This window comes from Aquarana catesbeiana, linkage group LG04 (assembly GCF_042186555.1).
Source record: "Aquarana catesbeiana isolate 2022-GZ linkage group LG04, ASM4218655v1, whole genome shotgun sequence".
NCBI lineage: Eukaryota > Metazoa > Chordata > Amphibia > Anura > Ranidae > Aquarana > Aquarana catesbeiana.
This window is the reverse complement of record NC_133327.1, coordinates 684,352,086-684,372,492: the sequence shown is the minus strand read 5'-3', so window position 1 is coordinate 684,372,492 and position 20,407 is coordinate 684,352,086. Positions and strand designations below refer to the sequence as shown.

The 20,407-nt window shown below is 42.7% G+C and overlaps 2 protein-coding genes across 2 annotated transcripts in view; both read right to left on the bottom strand.

Moving 5' to 3' along the window:
• DAAM2 (dishevelled associated activator of morphogenesis 2) overlaps positions 1-6,532 on the bottom strand; it is a gene marked incomplete in the record, with an annotated part of 129,007 nt that extends 122,475 nt beyond the window's left edge. The window contains 1 exon segment of the mRNA XM_073628750.1: positions 6,380-6,532.
• The window catches only part of LOC141141064 (kinesin-like protein KIF6), a 550,310-nt gene that overhangs the window by 240,775 nt on the left and 289,128 nt on the right, over positions 1-20,407 (bottom strand). The gene's annotated exons all lie outside the window — the stretch shown is intronic.

The window sequence follows — 20,407 nt, the reverse complement described above, 5'->3', positions numbered from 1 at the left end:
TGTCACCGACATCTCTCAGGAACCCCACCATCCATGGTGTCACCGACATTTCTCAGGAACCCCACCATCCATGGTGTCACCGACATCTCTCTGCAACCCCACCATCCATGGTGTCACCGACATTTCTCAGGAACCCCACCATCCATTGTGTCACCGACATCTCTCTGCAACCCCACCATCCATGGTGTCACTGACATTTCTCAGGAACCCCACCATCCATGGTGTCACCGACATCTCTCTGCAACCCCACCATCCATGGTGTCACCAACATTTCTCTGCAACCCCACCATCCATGGTGTTACCAACATTTCTCTGCAACCCCACCATCCATGGTGTCACCGACATTTCTCTGCAACCCCACCATCTATTGTGTCACCGACATCTCTCTGCAACCCCACCATCCATGGTGTCACCGACATTTTTCTGCAGCCCCACCATCAATGGTGTCACCGACATTTCTCTGCAGCCCCACCATCCATGATGTCACCGACATTTCTCTGCAACCCCACCATCCATGGTGTCACCGAATCTCTCTGCAACCCCACCATCCATGGTGTCACCGAGATTTCTCTGCAACCCCATCATCCATGGTGTCACCGACATTTCTCTGCAACCCCATCATCCATGGTGTCACCGACATTTCTCAGGAATCCCACCATCCATGGTGTCACCGACATTTCACTGTACATCATCTCTCTTCATCTACATTCACTTTACAGTCCTCTCTAAATCTACATTTATTATTGTACACTCCTCTCTACATCTACATTCACTGTACACTCTTCTCTACATCTACATTCACTCTGCATCCCTCTACATCTATGTTCACTGTATACCCCTCTACATTTACATTCATTGCACACCTTTCTCTACATCTACAATCACTATACATCCCTCTACATCCACTGTACACACACCTCCTACATCTACATTCACTGTACACTCCTCTGTATATCTACATTACCTGTACACCCCTCTACATCTACATTCACTGTACACTCCTCTGTATATCTACATTCACTGTACACACCTCCTACATCTACATTCACCGTACATCCCTCTACATCTACATTCACTGTACACACCTCCTACATCTACATTCACTGTACACTGCTCTCTACATCTACATTCACTGTACTCACCTCTCTACATCTACATTCACTGTACAGTCCTCTCTACATCTACATTCACTGTACACTCCTCTCTGCATCTACATTTGATGTACACTTCCTTCTCTGCATCTACATTCACTGTATTTACCTCTCTACATCTACATTCACTGTACAGTCCTCTCTACATCTACATTCACTGTACACTCCTCTCTGCATCTACATTTGATGTACACTTCCTTCTCTACATCTACATTCACTGTACACTCCTTTCTACATCTACATTCACTGTACACTCCCCTCTCTACATCTCTATTCACTGTACCCCTCTCTACAGCTACATTCACTGTAAACCCCTCTACATCTACATTCACTGTACACTCCTCTGTACATCTACATTCACTGTACACTCCTCTCTACATCTACATTCACTGTACACTACTCTCTACATCTGTATTCACTGTACACCCCTCTCTACATATACATTCACTGTACTCCCCTCTATACATCTACATTCACTGTACCCCTCTCTACAGCTACATTCACTGTAAACCCCTCTACATCTACATTCACTGTACACTCCTCTCTACATCTACATTCACTGTACACTCATCTCTACATCTACATTCATTGTACACCTATCTCTACCTCTACATTCACTGCACACTCCTCTGTATATCTACATTCACTGTACTCCCCTCTCTACATCTACATTCACTGTACACTCCTCTGTATATCTACATTCACTGTACACTCCTCTCTACATCTACATTCACCAAACACTCCTCTCTACATCTACATTCACTGTACATCCCTCTACATCTACATTCACTGTACACTCCTCTCTTCATCTACATTCACTGTACACTTCTCCGTACATCTACATTCATTGTACACCTATCTCTACCTCTACATTCACTGCACACCCAACTCTAAATTTACATTCACTGTACACTCCTCTCTTCATCTACATTCACTGTACACTCCTCTCTACATCTACATTCACTGTACACTCCTCTCTACATCTACACTCATCCCTGTCTCTTATGTAGAGATATCTTTTGATAAACACAGAATATTGCCCAATATATAATGTTTTTTTCCCCAGAAGCTGAGTCCTCTCATTTCTGGTCTACAGATGTTTCAGAAGAACATATTTGGAAATTCTAATTGCATCTGGTGCACAGAAGGAAACTTGAAGAAATAATGCAGGAGCTCCACAAGCTTCCAATCTGGCCCATCGGAAAACCCCTGTCATTGTTCACTGTCTACTCAAAGATTCCTCTGCTGTCACAAATCACACTCTGTGTCCTGCTGGCCTCCCAGCCCCAACATAGACAAGTTTTGTCTTTCTTGTGGCTATTGAAGTATTGAGTCAGAGATCTGCACCCCAGCAAGATGTGACCGCAGCGCCCCCTGCCTGCCCAACCCAGTAGTGCCCTGTAATAATTCACCCCCCTTCCCTGTTCACAGAGCTGAAAGGTCCTCTATGTCCTCCAAAATAAAAGGTGACAATTCTGCTGATCCATCAACCAGCTGGAGAACTACATGTTCCAGCATGCCGATCAGTCCTGCCCAGATCATACTGAGATTTAGGTAGTACTGACATAGTTATTGCCAACATGACCAACACAAAACATTATGATTGACTTCTCACCACACACACCAAAACCTCAAAGATCCACAATGTGATTTCATAGTTCAGCTTTTCACAATAGTAATTCTTATATGGAGAGATCTGCAATATCACTGACATTGTTTTACTGCAGGAAACTGAGAAAGAAAGAACTTCCTATACTGATATTATATTAATACAAGTTCACATCAGTCTCTGCCCCAGAGGAGCTTACACTTCAATGTCCCAACCCAGTCACAAAGTTATTATTATACATTTATATAGCTCTGACATATACCGGAGTGCTGTACCGGTCACATCAATCTCTGTACCAGAGGAGCTTACACGCTAATGTCCTCACACAATCACACACTATTATTATTATACATTTTTATAGCTCTGACATATACTGTAGTGCTGTACAGAGAACACTGAGCCAGTCACATCAGTCTCTGTACCAGAGAAGCTTACACTCTAATGTCCCCTCCCCCACCGTCACACACTATTATTATTATACAATGGTATAGCTCTGACATATACCGCAGTGCTGTACAGAGAACACTGAGCCAGTCACATCAGTCCCTGCGCCAGAGGAGCTTACACTCTAATGTCCCCCCATAGTCACACACTACTATTATTATACATTTATATAGCTCTGACATATACCGCTGTGCTGTACAGAGAACACAGAGCCAGTCACATCAGTCTCTGTACTAGAGGAGCTTACACTCTAATGTCCCCACACAGTCACACACTTTTATTATTATACATTTATATAGCTCTGACATATACTGTAGTGCAGTACAGAGAACAAAGAGCCAGTTACATCAGTCTCTGTACCAGAGGAGCTTACACTCTAATGTCCCCATGCACTATTATTATTGTACATTTATATATCTCTGACATATACTGTACTGCTGTACAGAGAACACTGAGCCAGTCAAGTCAGTCTCTCTGCACCTGAGAAGCTTACACTCTAATTTTTCCATCATAGTCACACACTATTATTATACATTTATATAGCTCTGACATATACTGTAGTGCTATACAGAGAACACCGAGCCAGTCACGTCAGTCTCTGCACCTGAGAAGCTTACACTCTAATTTTTCCATCATAGTCACACACTATTATTATACATTTATATAGCTCTGACATATACTGTAGTGCTGTACAGAGAACACCGAGCCAGTCACGTCAGTCTCTGCACCTGAGAAGCTTACACTCTAATTTTTTCATCATAGTCACACACTATTATTATACATTTATATAGCTCTGGCATATACCGCAGTGCTGTACAGAGAACACTGAGCCAGTCATATCAGTCTCAGCACCGGAGGAGCTTACACTTGAATGCCTCCACTGATAGTATACACCCTCATTATTAGGCAGAATCAATGAACAATGGTAATTTTTGGATTGCAAGGGGAAACAAGCATGCAAACATGGGCGGAGCATGCAAACTCCATGCAGACGAGGCTCTGGCAGGTTCTGAACCCGGAATCCCAGCATTACAAGCAACAAGCTCTAGAACAGTGAAGTCAGTGTGTCTCAGCCGCTTTCCTCCACTGCTGAGAAGTCTGGTCAGGCAACAAATCAGAACTTTGTGTAATTGGAACTTAAACCGATGAAGGATTCAAAGTGAGCAACGTTTTACCCTCCGCCCAAATACTAAAAGATGGTTTTTTTAATAATCATTGATAGAAGGGCAATTTCATGAAGACCACCAGGATGGGGAGGACCAGCTGAAGACATGCCTGGCTGGGGTGTTGTTGGAGTTCATCTTTCATCACCCCAAATTGATGCAGTACAGAGGGGATTCCTTCCGTCACTTTAAGATTGATGCGACCTTATATCCACCTTCCATTTAATAAATATCGATAATATACTCAGCCCAGTCCAGAGCTACTCCCCACCCAATGGTAACATTGTATCAACATAATAATATCACGCTAAGAAGAAATATAATCAATGATACATAATATCAACATAATAATATAAAGAACATATTAACAAAAAAATGACAGAAGAAGAAGGAGAGGAAGAAGAAGAAGAAGAAGAAAGAGAGAAGGAAAGGAGAAGAAGAAGAAGAAGAAGAAGAAGAAGAAGAAGAAGAAGAAGAAGAAGAAGAAGAAGAAGAAGAAGAAAAAGAAGGAGAGGGAGAAGAAGAAGAAGGAGAGGAAGAAGGAGAAGAAGAAGGAGAAGAAGAAGAAGAAGAAGAAGAAGAAGAAGAAGAAGAAGAAGAAGAAGAAGAAGAAGAAGAAGAAGAAGAAGAAGAAGGAGAGGGAGAAGAAGAAGAAGAAGGAGAAGAAGAAGAAGGAGAGGAAGAAGGAGAAGAAGAAGGAGAAGAAGAAGAAGAAGAAGAAGAAGAAGAAGAAGAAGAAGAAGAAGGAGAGGGAGAAGAAGAAGAAGGAGAGGAAGAAGGAGAAGAAGAAGAAAAAGGAGAAGAAGAAGAAGAATATAAACAGCATATTAACAAATATTACATAACAAGAAGAAGAAGAAGAAAAAGAAGAAGAAGAATATAAACAACATATTAACAAACAATACATATTATTGTTATTATTATTAAGAAGAAGAAGAGTAAGAAGAGCAAACAATGTATATAATAAATGTTACATAATTGCAACATAATACAATATACAATACAAAACACAATATCAACAATAATATATTTTTTAACAAATCTTGGGTGATTTTTGGATTGATGACAACCTCCATCTTGTCACCATTCTGTTCGGCATGACAACCAATGGTGGATACTTACCGGTTCCCCAATGACGGAGGGGTACCGGCGTGCAGCACAGGTAACAAAGTATCAATTCCCTGATTCGCAGAGTTCCAAAACACAACATGAGCGCAGTAACATTCTAAATGCCAGGCTCTCTATAAACCCAGCTGCTTCATCTGCCTGCTGACCTTACAGCGCTGTTGCAAAAAACATGGGTCTTACATTACAGCCCAGATCATGCAGATTTTAGACGATCGTTACACGCGGACGTATTTTTTTTTTTTTTGGCGATCCACCTTGCACAGCTAACGACACGACAGTACTTCGCAGCGCTGCAAATGCCATTGAGAGCCTAAAAAATTTTTAAAAAAGCATTTCTTGCCACGGTTGGGCTAACGCGATTCAATTTTCTCGACGTTTGTCACCGCAGGGTATCCGAATTCGTGAAACAGGGCCTGCTGCGCAGATCTATTAGCGTGCTGATGATACCCCAGCTACCGGTCGCTCAACATTGTGGCACGTGCCCCAATTTTAACCCCATAGGAGACAGACGTATGAGCACTGTCAGCGATCGCCATGGGCTAGCGGCACGCCGTGCGGTTCTTGTAGTCTTATGAGCCAGCTGGAGCTATTGCAAACTGGGGAACTACAACTCCAAGCATGTCCTGCTGGGATTTGCGGTCCTTTTCGCAAATAGATGGTAGCGCTGTTACCGACGCTTGCGTGACGTCACGTCCAACGCCGTACAGCAGCCAAAGGGTTAACAGCGTGAGCATGGAAGCAGCCATCTCCCTTGCATTTTCTGGAGCAGCAGTAGACCTCTATCCTGTTTATGCAGCTGTTGTGTTGTCAGGGAATGCAGCAAGGAGACAGAAAAAAAAAAAAGGAGGACAGAGCCAAGTGAAGGGCATTCGGTGGTGCCTTACCGGTGGTGCAGGGTGCTGGGGGGGTGCAGTGAGGTCTCAGGCTCCCATGGTCTCAGGTTGGAGGAGAGCAGAGTGTTGCTGAGGCTGGTGGTAGACGCACAGCAGCATACAGGGTGTGTGTGTCTTTCTGCTCTGAACACATCAGGAACTGCTTGCCATTCCAGAGCTCACAGAGGAGGCAGGACTCTCTCTCCAGCTACTGTGCTGCACAACCTTAAAGGCACAGAAAGAAAAAAAAATGAGCTTACAGGACAAGTCGAGCGTTAACATTTCTGTACTTGGAAACCTAAAAAAAAAAAAAAAAAAGAAATGATATTTCATTATTTTTGGCCTCCTGCCTCACTGTATACAGTTTTCTAAAGCAAATCTTGTATTTAGTGAATCTGTTACAAAGTTTCAGCTCTTCCTGTTCCCGGCTGACAACGCTGAGCCTCTGCAGTGCGATTAGCAGCAGTGTTGTCAGCCTGTCACGTGTGCTCCTTCGGGTGCCTCTTGGGTTGTCCATCAGGTCTGCCCATGCTCCCTGCAGACCAATGGTCGGTTAATCCTTTTGCTTCCAAGGAGGTAACCACCGTAGCAAACACTCCATACTGCTATCCTGGCTACCTTCTGTTTGAAGTGAAATGTTGGCTGCAATCATTTGGGGTGAGCATCCCATGAGGTCATTTGCTTTCATGTTTTTTGACCTTGACACCCCCTCCCAGTCTGTCTGGTCCGGCATGACTTTTCACAGAGCCGGTTGTTTTTTACTCTTTTTATTTTTCTACATTCACTGTACTCCCCTCTCTACATCTACATTCACTGTACAGTCCTTTCTACATCTACATTCACTGTACACTCCTCTCTACATTTACATTCACTGTACTCCCCTCTCTACACCTATGTTCACTGTACTCCCCGCTCTACATCTACATTCACTGTACACTCCTCTCTACATCTACATTCACTGTACAGTCCTCTCTACATCTATGTTCACTGTACACGCCTCTCTACATCTACATTCACTGTACTCCCTTTCCTACATCTACATTCACTGTACACTCCTCTCTACATCTACATTCACTGTACACTCCTCTCTACATCTACATTCACTGTACACTTCTCTCTACAGCTACATTCACTGTACAGTCCTCTCTACATCTACATTCACTGTACACGCCTCTCTACATCTACATTCACTGTACTCATTTCCCTACATCTACATTCACTGTACAGTCCTCTCTACATCTACATTCACTGTACTCCCTTCCCTACATCTACATTCACTGTACACTCCTCTCTACATCTACATTCACTGTACACTCCTCTCTACATCTACATTCACTGTACACTCCTCTCTACAGCTACATTCACTGTACACTCCTCTCTACATATACACTCACTGTACTCCCCTCTCTACATCTACATTCACTGTACTCCCCTCTCTACATCTACATTCACTGTACAGTCCTCTCTACATTCACTGTACACTTCTCTCTACATCTACATTCACTGTACAATCCTCTCTACATCTACATTCACTGTACACTCCTCTCTACATCTACATTCACTGTACTCCCCTCTCTACATCTACATTCACTGTACACTCCTCTCTACATTCACTGTACACTTCTCTCTACATCTACATTCACTGTACAGTCCTCTCTACATCTACATTCACTGTACACTCCTCTCTACATCTACATTCACTGTACAATCCTCTCTACATTTACTGTACAGTCCTCTCTACATCCACATGCACTGTACACTCCTCTCTACATCTACACTCACTGTACTCCCCTCTTTACATCTACATTCACTGTACACTCCTCTCTACATCTACACTCACTGTACTCCCCTCTTTACATCTACATTCACTGTACACTCCTCTCTACATCTACATTCACTGTACACTCCTCTCTACACCTACATTCACTGTACTCCCCGCTCTACATCTACATTCACTGTACTCCCCGCTCTACATCTACATTCACTGACTGTACACTCCTCTTGGGAGATTCAGGGAGACTTTATTCTTTTCAAACGTTGGCTGTAAAGCCTCATGATCACTTCCACAAACTCCTATCCCGCCATAAATCCCAGGCTCCACTGACCCTCCTGCATGCCTAGGACAGACATGGCGGGTGTTGGAGGAGGGAGATCAGCGAGAATCCGTCTGCTGATCTCGCCTCTGATGTTAAAAAAAAAAAAAAGAATACTGATCCTGATCTTTGACCTTAACCTTGAACTTTGACCTTGACCCAGACACTAACCCTGGCACTGACCTAGATCAAACCTTGATCTGGGTATTTTTTTGTATTTTTTTTTGTTCTATTATTATTTTATTTTAATTTTTTTACACACACTTTTTTTTTCTCTGCAAGGAAAGAGAGAGATACGATGTATCTGTCAACTCCATTCCCAGAGAAAGATAACACAGGGGCAGTCTTCACAGTGACCGATCACTGTGATAGCCAATCAGAGGCAATCACAGCAATCAGGATGATTGGAAATCAGGAGTTGTGGGTCCTGATCGTTAGTACGGGGCCCGGGGCTCACGGTGAGACCCCCGGTCTCTGTGCTGGGAGCACGCTGTGCGCAAATTTCAAGAGGCATACAGAATTGAAGTTACCGCCAATTTATCCTCCAGAGTCTTTGCTTGCAGAAAATATTTCATGTTTGGGGAGTTTAACTTAATCTTCAGGCCTAAAATGTGCTTTTTAACTTTTATGTGCAATAAAAAATAAAGGCAAAAACGTCTCTGGCGGTGAAGGGGTTAAAGGGGTGGGCCTGGCAGGCCGACAACCTTGCTGCTAATGGGGAGGCGTTGGCTGAGCATTGTCACCCTGACACAGGAAGATTTTCTTATGAAAACTCTAGGTTAGTGTTAGGGGTGGTGGGGGAGGGGTCAGGTGTTAAAGCTGAACTCCAGGCAGATATAAAAGACACAAATGAATACATCTCTGCAATCATGAATGGATCATTAAATGTATTTTTTTTTTTAAATAAAAGTACCTGAATGTGACCTGGTATCTGCCTAGTACAGCAGAGCTCAGAGCATCAGAAAGAGAAGCAGCACAAGCAGCCAATCAGTTTAATGCGCTTAACAAGAAGCATGTTGAAAGGCTGAGAGAGCAGAGTGACAGAAAGATGAGCTCATCGCTGTGCTACTTCACTTTTTACTATCCAGTCACAAGGCTTTGGGAGTTGCTTAATAAGGACACCCTGGGCTCAGAGGAAGTGGGTTAAATGATGCTGGCCATCAGACTGAGGACATCTAGTGGCGGAAAAAAAGTACTGCACTGCTGTTTTTGTTTAATCTCCTAATGAAGTTATTCATTTTTAACAACAACTGCAATACGATATGCGCCACACAGGGGGAGCATTGTTTTGATGAGTTGGCCAGCTCATAGACTTGGTTTGTGAGAAGAAGCAGTAAAGCAACACTGTTGTAACGCACCTCAAAACAGGTTATAGGGTAGAAATTTTGTGTCTCCCCCCCCCCCCCATGAACATAAAACAAGGTTTTTTTTGCTCATTAGCACACACTGATAACATGATTTATTTAGGCTGATATCTTTTACATACAGTATATTTAGAGAATACATTTTCAGCAACATACATACATCTACTATTTTCACGTATAACCATCTTTTAAAGTGACCCCTTTCCAATGTCACACAGTTGCTGTATTTACTTATTATGTGTACAGATTAGCAGAGTCTCCCTCTAGTGGCCATTTGTAGGTCACTGCAATCACTCAGCAGCCTGATCAATAACCCGGGAGACATAATTGCGATAATTTAATGCGAGCATGATAATCACATGACTTTTTTAATGTGTTTTCACGGTTAGTATCACTGCATTATTATCATATAGTATTTATTGGCATGGTGGTATAAATAGCAGGTAGATCTAGGCTAAAGTAAACTTGCTACATATCAAACTGAGATAAAATGTGAATAAGAAGTAGTTACTATGAGTGGATTTCAAACCATCTCCCGAAGCATGTCCCCAGTCTCCATCCATCTCCTTAGGTATGTTTCCAAGCTCCAACCATCTCCTGAAGTTTGCCTCTAGTCTGAATTATCTCCTGAAGTAAGTGCCCAGTCTCCAACCATCTTCTGAAGCATGTCCCCAGTCTCCAACCATTTTTTGAAGTACAGTATGTTCCCAGTCTCCAACTATCTCCTAAAACATATCCCCCGTCTCCAACTATCTCCTGAAGCACGTCCCTAGTCTCCAACCATCTGCTGAAACATGTCCCCAGTCTCCAACCATCTCCTGAAACATGTCCCCAGTCTCCATCCATCTCCTTAGGTATATCCCCAGTCTCCAACAATCTCCTGAAGTATGCCTCTAGTCTCAATTATCTCCTGAAGTAAGTGCCCAGTCTCCAAACCATCTTCTGAAGCATGTCCCCATTCTCCATCCATCACCTTAGGTATGTGACCAGTCTCTAACAATCTCCTGAAGTATGCCTCTAGTCTCAATTATCTCCTGAAGTAAGTGCCCAGTCTCCAACCATCTTCTGAAGCATGTCCCCATTTTCCATCCATCTCCTTAGGTATGTCCCCAGTCTCCAACAATCTCCTGAAGTTTGCCTCTAGTCTTAATTATCTCCTGACATATGTAGTATGCTTCTCCTGAAGCGTGTGCCCAATCTTCAACCATCTGCTGAAGCATGTCCCCAGTCTCCAACCATCTCCTGAAGCATGTCCTCAGTCTCCACCATCTTCTGAAGTATGTCACCAGTCTCCAATCTCATGACATATATTCCCAGTTCCAACTATCTCCTAAAGCATGTTTCCAGTTGCCAACCATCTCCTGAAGCATGTGCAGAGAATTTACCATCTCCTGAAGTACGTTCACAGTACCCAACCATCTCCTGAAGTATGTCCCCAATCTCCTACTATCTCCTGAAGTATGTTCTCAGTCTCCAACCTTTCCCTGAAGTATGTCCCCAGTCTCCAACCATCTCCTGAAGCTTGTGCGCAGTCTCCAACCATTTTTTGAAGTACAGTATGTTCCCAGTCTCCAACTATCTCCTAAAACATGTCCCCAGTCTCCAACTATCTCCTGAAGCATGTCCCTAGTCTCCAACCATCTGCTGAAACATGTCCCCAGTCTCCAACCATCTCCTGAAACATGTCCCCAGTCTCCATCCATCTCCTTAGGTATGTCCCCAGTCTCCAACAATCTCCTGAAGTATGCCTCTAGTCTTAATTATCTCCTGACGTATGTAGTATGCTTCTCCTGAAGCGTGTGCCCAATCTTCAACCATCTGCTGAAGCATGTACCCAGTCTCCAACCATCTCTTGAAGCATGTCCCCAGTCTCCCACCATCTTCTGGAGTATGTCACCAGTCTCCAACTATCTCCTAAAATATATTCCCATTTCCAACTATCTCCTAAAGCATGTTTCCAGTTGCCAACCATCTCCTGAAGCATGTGCTTTAACCATCTCCTGAAGTACGTTTACAGTCTCCAACCATCTCCTGAAATATGTCCCCAATCTCATTCCATCTCCTGAAGTATGTTCTCAGTCTCCAACCTTTCCCTGAAGTATGTCCCCAGTCTCCAACCATCTCCTGAAGCTTGTGCGCAGTCTCCAACCATTTTTTGAAGTACAGTATTTTCCCAGTCTCCAACTATCTCCTAAAACATGTCCCCAGTCTCCAATTATCTCCTGAAGCATGTCCCTAGTCTCCAACCATCTGCTGAAACATGTCCCCAGTCTCCAACCATCTCCCGAAACATGTCCCCAGTCTCCATCCATCTCCTTAGGTATGTCCCCAGTCTCCAACAATCTCCTGAAGTATGCCTCTAGTCTAAATTATCTCCTGACGTGTGTAGTATGCTTCTCCTGAAGCGTGTGCCCAATCTTCAACCATCTGCTGAAGCATGTACCCAGTCTCCAACCATCTCTTGAAGCATGTCCCCAGTCTCCCACCATCTTCTGGAGTATGTCACCAGTCTCCAACTATCTCCTGACATATATTCCCATTTCCAACATGATTTAAATGATCATACAATGCATAAACAGGTGTAAACTGATTGAGTCTCTACATGTTTCGCCATAACCAATGGCTTCTTCAGGAGAATTATTATCAGGCACTGTACAAATGATCACTAAAGAGTCAAAAATAGAAAAAGATTTTTTAGAGAAAGACAAAAGATATAACAAATACAAAATATATAACTGTACATTATTAAATTTAATTTTCCTGGATTGGCAAAAATCAAGCGACAACAAAAATGTAGGTCAAATGGATTACCTGAGTATTCAAAGAATAAATCTTAAAATATTTTGAAGGCTCCAGAGTCATAGGGATGAATCAATCTGGATCAATTGGTGTAACCATAGAGAGAGATATGTGTGTATAAACAAATGCCCATTAATGGTCCATCTATGGGGGAAGAACAAGGGGTAATCAATAAGGGGATAAAAAATCCATTAATCCAAAGATAGGACAGGAAAAGGGGTCTACCTGATGACTCTGGAGCCTCCTTCAAAATCTTTTAAAATACACAGGTAATCCAATTGAACAAGGTTTTGTTGTCGCTTGTTTTTTGCCAATCCAGGAAAAATGAAATTTAATAATGTACAGTTACATATTTTGTATTTGTTATATCTTTTGTCTTTCTCTAAAAAATCTTTTTCTATTTTTGACTCTTTAGTGATCATTTGTACAGTGCCTGATAATAATTCTCCTGAAGAAGCCATTGGTTATGGCGAAACATTTAGAGACTCAATCAGTTTGCACCTGTTTATGTATTGTGTGATCATTTATTCATGTCTTTATACTGTTTTTAATGTTTTCTAAATAGATTTATATATTTTTTTACATTTTTGTTGTATTTGTGCACCTTTAAAATCCCAAAAACTCTTCTCTGATATGCTATCTCCTGAAGCATGTCCCTAGTCTCCAACCATCCAATGTCACATGGCTGCAGTTTCCAACAATCTCCTGAAACATGTGGCCAGTCTCCAACCATCTCCTGAAGTACATCCCCAGTCTCCAACCATCGCTTGTGGCATGTCAGCAGTCTTTGACCATCTCCTAAAGCATGTCCCCAGTCTCCAACCATCTCCTATAGCATATCCCCAGTCTCCAATTATCTCCTGAAGTATGTCCCCACCTTCAACCATGCTTTAGCATGTCCCCAGTCTCCAACCATTTCCTGGACTTTGTTCCAAGTCTCCAAACATCTCCTGAAGTATGTTTCCAGTCTCCATCTCCTAAAGCATGTCCCCAGTCTCCAACTATCTCCTGAAGCATGTCCCCAATCTCCAACTATCTGATGAAGCATGTCCCCAGTCTCCAACTATCTGATGAAGCATGTCCCCAGTCTCCAATTATCTCCTGGAGTATGTTCCCAGTCTTCAACCATTTCCTGATGCATGTCCCCAGTCTCCAACCATCTCTTATAGTATGTCCCCAGTCTCCAATTATCTCCTGAAGCATGTCTCCATCTCCAACTATCTCATGAAGCATTTCCCCGGTCTTCAACCATCTCCTAAAGCTTGTCCCCAGTCTCCAACCATCTGCTGGACTTTGTTCCCAGTCTCCAAACATCTCCTGAAGTGTGTTTCCAGTCTCCATCTCCTGAAGCATGTCCCTAGTCTCAAACTATCTCCTGAAGCATGTCCCCAGTCTCCAACCATCTCCTGAAGCATGTCCCCAGTCTCCAACCATCTCCTAAAGCATGTCCCCAGTCTCCAACTATCTGCTGAAGCATGTCCCCAGTCCCCAGCTATCTCCTGGAGTATGTTCCCAGTCTTCAACCATTTCCTGATGCATGTCCCCAGTCTCCAACTATCTCCTGCAGCATATCCCCAGTTACCATTTATCTCCTGAAGTATGTCCCCAGTCTCCAACCATCTCCTGAAGCATGTCCACAGTCTCCAACCATCGCCAAGATGCGCCGCTCTTCTGTGCTGCGCACTTACTGCAAGCTTTCAGCACACTGGCCAAGCTCCAGGTCACCGATTACAATTGAGAGCTGGTGAAAGGGGCTCCTGATAATGTGACCCTTGTAACAGCCAATCATAGTGGTCACATTATCTGGAATAGTATACTCATAGGGGCCAACTATCTCTTGTTGTATGTCTGCCATTTTCAACAGCTTTATGTTGCATTACGTATTATGTGTGGCCCTTTAGTGATGTCAGAAGCCACATTTGAGACATCCTATGTTAAGGAAGATGACCACCAATGTTTTACACAAATGTACAGAAGTATCCAAACATGAATGGGTTAACCCCACTTCTTATAGCCTGCACTGAACTTGATGTACTTTAAGTGAGGCTGTATGGAATATAAATGTGGAATCACTGATTTGTAAAGAGGATGTAATAGCAGTGATCTCTAGCAGTCACATGAAATGTGTTTCCAGTCTATGACTGCTCCTAGTCTCCAACCATCTTCTGTTGTATGTTGGCCATCTTTGACCATCTCTAATGGTATGTTCATAGGCTCTAACCATCTCCTGTTATATGTCTGCAGTCTTCAACAGCTTTCTGTTACATTTGCTGAATATTATGTGTGGCCATTTGGTGATGTCAGGGGGCCACACTTGAGGCCTCCTTATATCAAGAAAGTTGTCATCCACTGCTGTACATGAATGAATTGAAGAACCTGTATATAAATGGGTTAACCTCACTCCTTGCAACCGGCACTGTTAGAACTCGCTGTACTTTAAAGTACCAAAGGGTCACATATAATATCTATTTGGTTATAATAGTATGAACTTTATCTCATTTGGCCGTGTCCAGGAGTCTACATTTTACTATTATTTATATATTCTGGATGTCTATATGCACAATTAACTCTAGATAGCAATAAAGATATTATGTTTTTATAAATAGTTTATTCCTATCTCTTGTACAGTCTGTTTCGTAGGGGGTTCTAGAACAGTTCATGATTTACAGAAATATAAAGTTGTAGAGTTGATTTGTACCGTAATCTCAATTGTACAGCAATAAAGGGTTGACCGGGGGGTTTAATCATTCCCAACTCCATCCAAAACTAAAAATAATTGGGGTGCAATTAATGCCCACCAACCACACATATGAGCGGCAGCATGGCAGGTGGGCCCTAATGCCCACATTCCACAGATATGCGTCCAGGGCGCGGTGCTGTTCTGTGCTGAGAGCTCAGTCACCGCAAGCTTCCAGCACACTGGCCAAGCTCCCGGTTTACAATCTAGAGCCAGTGGGAGGGGCTCCTGATCATGTGACCCCTGTAACAGCCAATCACAGTTGTCACATGATCTGGAATGCCACCCCTGTCTCTCATTGTTCCCAGTAGCAAACCATCTCCTGAAGCATGTCCCCCATCTCCAAGCATATCCTGAAGCATGTCCCCAGTCTCCAACAATTTCATAAAGCATGTCCCCAGTCTCCAACCATCTTCTAAAGCATGTCCCCAGTCTCCAACCATCCCCTAAAGCATGTCCCCAGTCTCCAACCATCTCCTATAGCATGTTCCCAGTCTCCAACCATCTCCTGAAGTATGTCCCCATCTCCAACCATCTCATGAAGCATTTCCCTAGTCTTCAACCATCTCCTAAAGCATGTCCCCAGTCTCCAACCATTTCCTGGACTTTGTTCCAAGTCTCCAAACATCTCCTGAAGTATGTTTCCAGTCTCCATCTCCTAAAGCATGTCCCCAGTCTCCAACTATCTCCTGAAGCATGTCCCCAGTCTCCAACTATCTGCTGAGGTATGTCCCCAGTCTCCAACTATCTCCTGGAGTATGTTCCCAGTCTCCAATCATCTCCTGAAGCATGTCCCCATCTCCAACCATCTCATGAAGCATTTCCCCGGTCTTCAACCATCTCCTAAAGCTTGTCCCCAGTCTCCAACCATCTGCTGGACTTTGTTCCCAGTCTCCAAACATCTCCTGCAGTATGTTTCCATTCTCCATCTCCTGAAGCATGTCCCTAGTCTCAAACTATCTCCTGAAGCATGTCCCCAGTCTCCAACCATCTCCTGAAGCATGTCCCCAGTCTCCAACCATCTCCTAAAGCATGTCCCCAGTCTCCAACTATCTGCTGAAGCATGTCCCCAGTCCCCAGCTATCTCCTGGAGTATGTTCCCAGTTTTCAACCATTTCCTGATGCATGTTCCCAGTGTCCAACTATCTCCTGCAGCATATCCCCAGTTACCATTTATCTCCTGAAGTATGTCCCCAGTCTCCAACCATCTCCTGAAGCATGTCCCCAGTCTCCAACCATCGCCAAGATGTGCCGCTCTTCTGTGCTGCGCACTTACTGCAAGCTTTCAGCACACTGGCCAAGCTCCAGGTCACCGATTACAATTGAGAGCTGGTGGAAGGGGCTCCTCATAATCTGAAGCATGTCCCCAGTCTCCAACCATCTCCTGAAGCATGTCACCAGTCTCCAACCATCTCCTAAAGCATGTCCCCAGTCTCCAACGATCTGCTGAAGCATGTTCCCAGTCTCCAGCTATCTCCTGGAGTATGTTCCTAGGTCTTCAGCCATTTCCGGATGCATGTCCACAGTCTCCAACTATCTCCTGCAGCATATCCCCAGTTACCAGTTATCTCCTGAAGTATGTCCCCAGTCTCCAACCATCTCCTGAAGTATGACCCCAGTCTCCAACCATCTCCAAGGTGCGCCGCTCTTCTGCGCACTTACTGCAAGCTCTCAGCACAATGGCCAAGCTCCCGGTCACCGATTACAATTGAGAGCTGGTGGAAGGGGCTCCTGATCATGTGACCCCTGTAACAGCCAATCATAGTGGTCACATTATCTGGAATGGCACCCCTGCCTCTCATTGCTCACTTAATGGACTTGCGGGGCAAGCGTAAAGGGAGATTGAAGAGGAATCAGAAATAGGTGGAGGAAAGGTTGACATTTACAGGAAAAGTCAAGATTTTCAAAAATATGATATATTCTAGAAATATTATTTAGATGTGGTGGCTGCAATCATTTTCTTTTCAGGTTAAGAACATTTTCAGCAAATACAGAAAATATCTGTTGATCCTGCCAGAAACGACAAGCCCTTGTAACTTGCACCGAACATTTTTTTTTCTTCCTAGCTGTCTTCTGCAAACTACCAATGGCTCTGCCCCCATGTAATGGAGATGAAGTAATACAAACATGGGGGGGAGGGGGCAGCAGCCCTGCAGGCTGGGAACTTCTCCTGGACAAGAACAGAGCAGCTCCAGGCACCAAAATATTTATAAACTCCCCCAGCCACCTTCTGGGCACCCTCCCCCAGGAATTGTAAAAAGTAGACAAGTGCAGAAAAAAATGTGTTTTTTTTGTTTTCTTAGTTAAATAATTTTGTTTAATTAAATTAGTTTATTTGGTTTTCAGAATTGGTTTAGTTTCCATGCTTTTTTAATTAAATTCAAATTTGATTCAAATCGGCATTCCAATTCAAATTTATTCTATTTGAAATTCTAATTTCGGAAGACTGTTATATTCTTTCTACCTTATTTTATTCTATTGTTTTTTTTAATATTCTGTTCTTTTCTATTCTCTTATTTTCTATTCTATTCTGTTCTATTCAAATTTATTCTATTCAAAATTTGAATTTCAGAAGACGGTTATATTATTTCTATTTTGTTCTATTCAATTCCAGTCTATTGTTTTTTTCTATCTATTCTTTTCTATTCTAGTCTCTTATGTTCTGTTCTATTCTTATCTATACTATTGTAGTCTATTCTATTCTAATTCAAACTTATTCTATTCAAAAAGAAGATGGTTAAATTATTTCTATTTTATTCTATTTTATTGTTTTTTTTCTATTCTATTCTTTTTTTTCCTATTCTATTTTATTCTTTTCTGTTCTATTCTTTTATTTTCTATTCTATTCTTTTCTGTTCTTTTCTATTTTATTCTATTCTATTCCTTTCATTTATATGCTATTTTATTCTATTCTTTTATTTTCTATTCTGCTCTGTTTTACTATATTCTATCAATTATATTATTTTATATTCTATTGTATGCTATTCTGTTATTTAAATGTCTCTTCTATTCTATTTTGTTTCACTCTATTCTTTTCTACTCGCATATTTTCTATTCATTTTTTTTTTTTTAATTCTGTTGCTTTATTTTCAATTATTTTTTTAAATTTTATTCTATTCTTTCTTCTCTATTCTATTCCTTTCCATTATATTCTTTTTTTTCTATTGCTTTATTTTCTATTCTATTCTTTCTTCTCTATTCTATTCCTTTTTTTCTATTCTATTTCTTGTTCTTTTTTTGTTTTCGAATTCGATTTCAAATTCATTTTTTGAATCCCATTCAAATTCGATTCGAATTTCAGTGGAATTTAGTAAAATTTTTTTCGGGTTTGTTTCAATTTGTTACTATTGTAATTTGGATGCATCAGAATTTCTGAATAACTAAAATTGTGTCCAAATGTCTATGGCTGAGACAACATAAATATGCAGGTTGCTGATTTGCCTGTCCAGCCCACTACATTCTGGAACCATTCAGAAGGCAGGGGGGAAACAATCAAACCTGCAACCAGCGGGGCCCAGAGCAGCCCAAAGCAATCACAAGCTGCTCTACCGATTAGAGCGGAGCCAAAAAAAGATTGAAATGACCCTAGATTTCCCAGCAACCTATCATGGAGGAGGCTTCAATATGATAGGTTGGAATCTCCCGGGACGTTGATATATGTACTACACACGGAATATAAATGCAGCATTCCACCATTCTACTGGGACAGAACAATCCTCAGACCAGTCATAGGAGTCTGGGTGTGACGTTTTATCTCCTCTAAGGTCACAGCAGGGAAAGCCGGTTTCACAAATCAAATATTAAATGGAATAATGAGTCAAATCAAATAATCCATTTATAAGACATTTATCAATGATACAAAGTTGCAGTTTTCCAGCAGAGTTGTTGCAGGCTGACTCCCCCGATTAAAGGGGCTTCTTCCCCCCTCTGCGAAAACCCCATAGAAGCCACTTCCACTGCAGACAACAATAAAATCACGGAGTTTACACCAGAGGGGGTTTGGTGGAAAGTAGTAGACCCTGGATGAGGCCTGAACAAAGATGGTGCTGTCCTTCTGGAGAGAGAAGCAGATGAAGGCATTGTCAGGGGGCATCCTGATAGACACCTGAGAGCATGCTGCACTTACCATGAAAAATATATCTGATGACAGGTTCACTTCAGCTGCCACCCTCCCCTGCAGCATGTACTACCCCCAGGGCCGTCTTTAATATCGATTGGACCCTGGGCAAACATTTTCTTGCCCCCCCCCCATACAGTTTCGCTCTTCACCTGCTTTGAGACATACAATAAATAGCAGCTAGACTTAAAATCAGTTTACTGTATCAGATCAGACAGTGATTGCGACTGGTTGCCAGAGGTTACAGTGTATCATTACCGGTCACTGACTGGTTGCTAGAGGTTACAGCACACATTACGGCTCACTGATTAGTTGCTAGAGGTTACAGCACATGATTTCTGCTTGATTGGTTGCTAGATATTACTGTACAGTAATACTGCTCACTGATTGGTTGCTAGAGGTTACAGCACATCATCCCCTCACTGTAGGGGGCATGATATACATATGAATGCCACCTTTATTTACATATGTATGCTGTCGCATGCAGCTATTTGCATATGAATGCCTCCGTTATTTACATATGATTGCAGGTTATTTACATGTAAACACAGAGTCTGCAGGTGAGTCATTTGTACAACACAATAGGGCAGAGCTGGGCAGCATTAGTAGCAGCACTTCACACTGAGATATCAGGACACAGCATGGAACTAAAACTTCAAGGGGCAAAGGAATTTAAACTGGGATAGTTGGCATGTATAAGACAGCTGCTTTGGGCCCCACAACAATGACAGGGCCCAGGGCAGCTGCCCCTTTTGCCCTGCCTTAAAAACGGCCCTGACTACCCCTCCCCCCCCCCCCCCTCCTGCCAATCCATTCAGCCAATGGGATGTATAATCTCAAAATGGTGTGTCAGAGAACTCACACAGCAAGCACCCGTCTCCATGCAGCAGTTGCCAATCCTCATTCTGCTAATGCAAAGGTGCATGCACG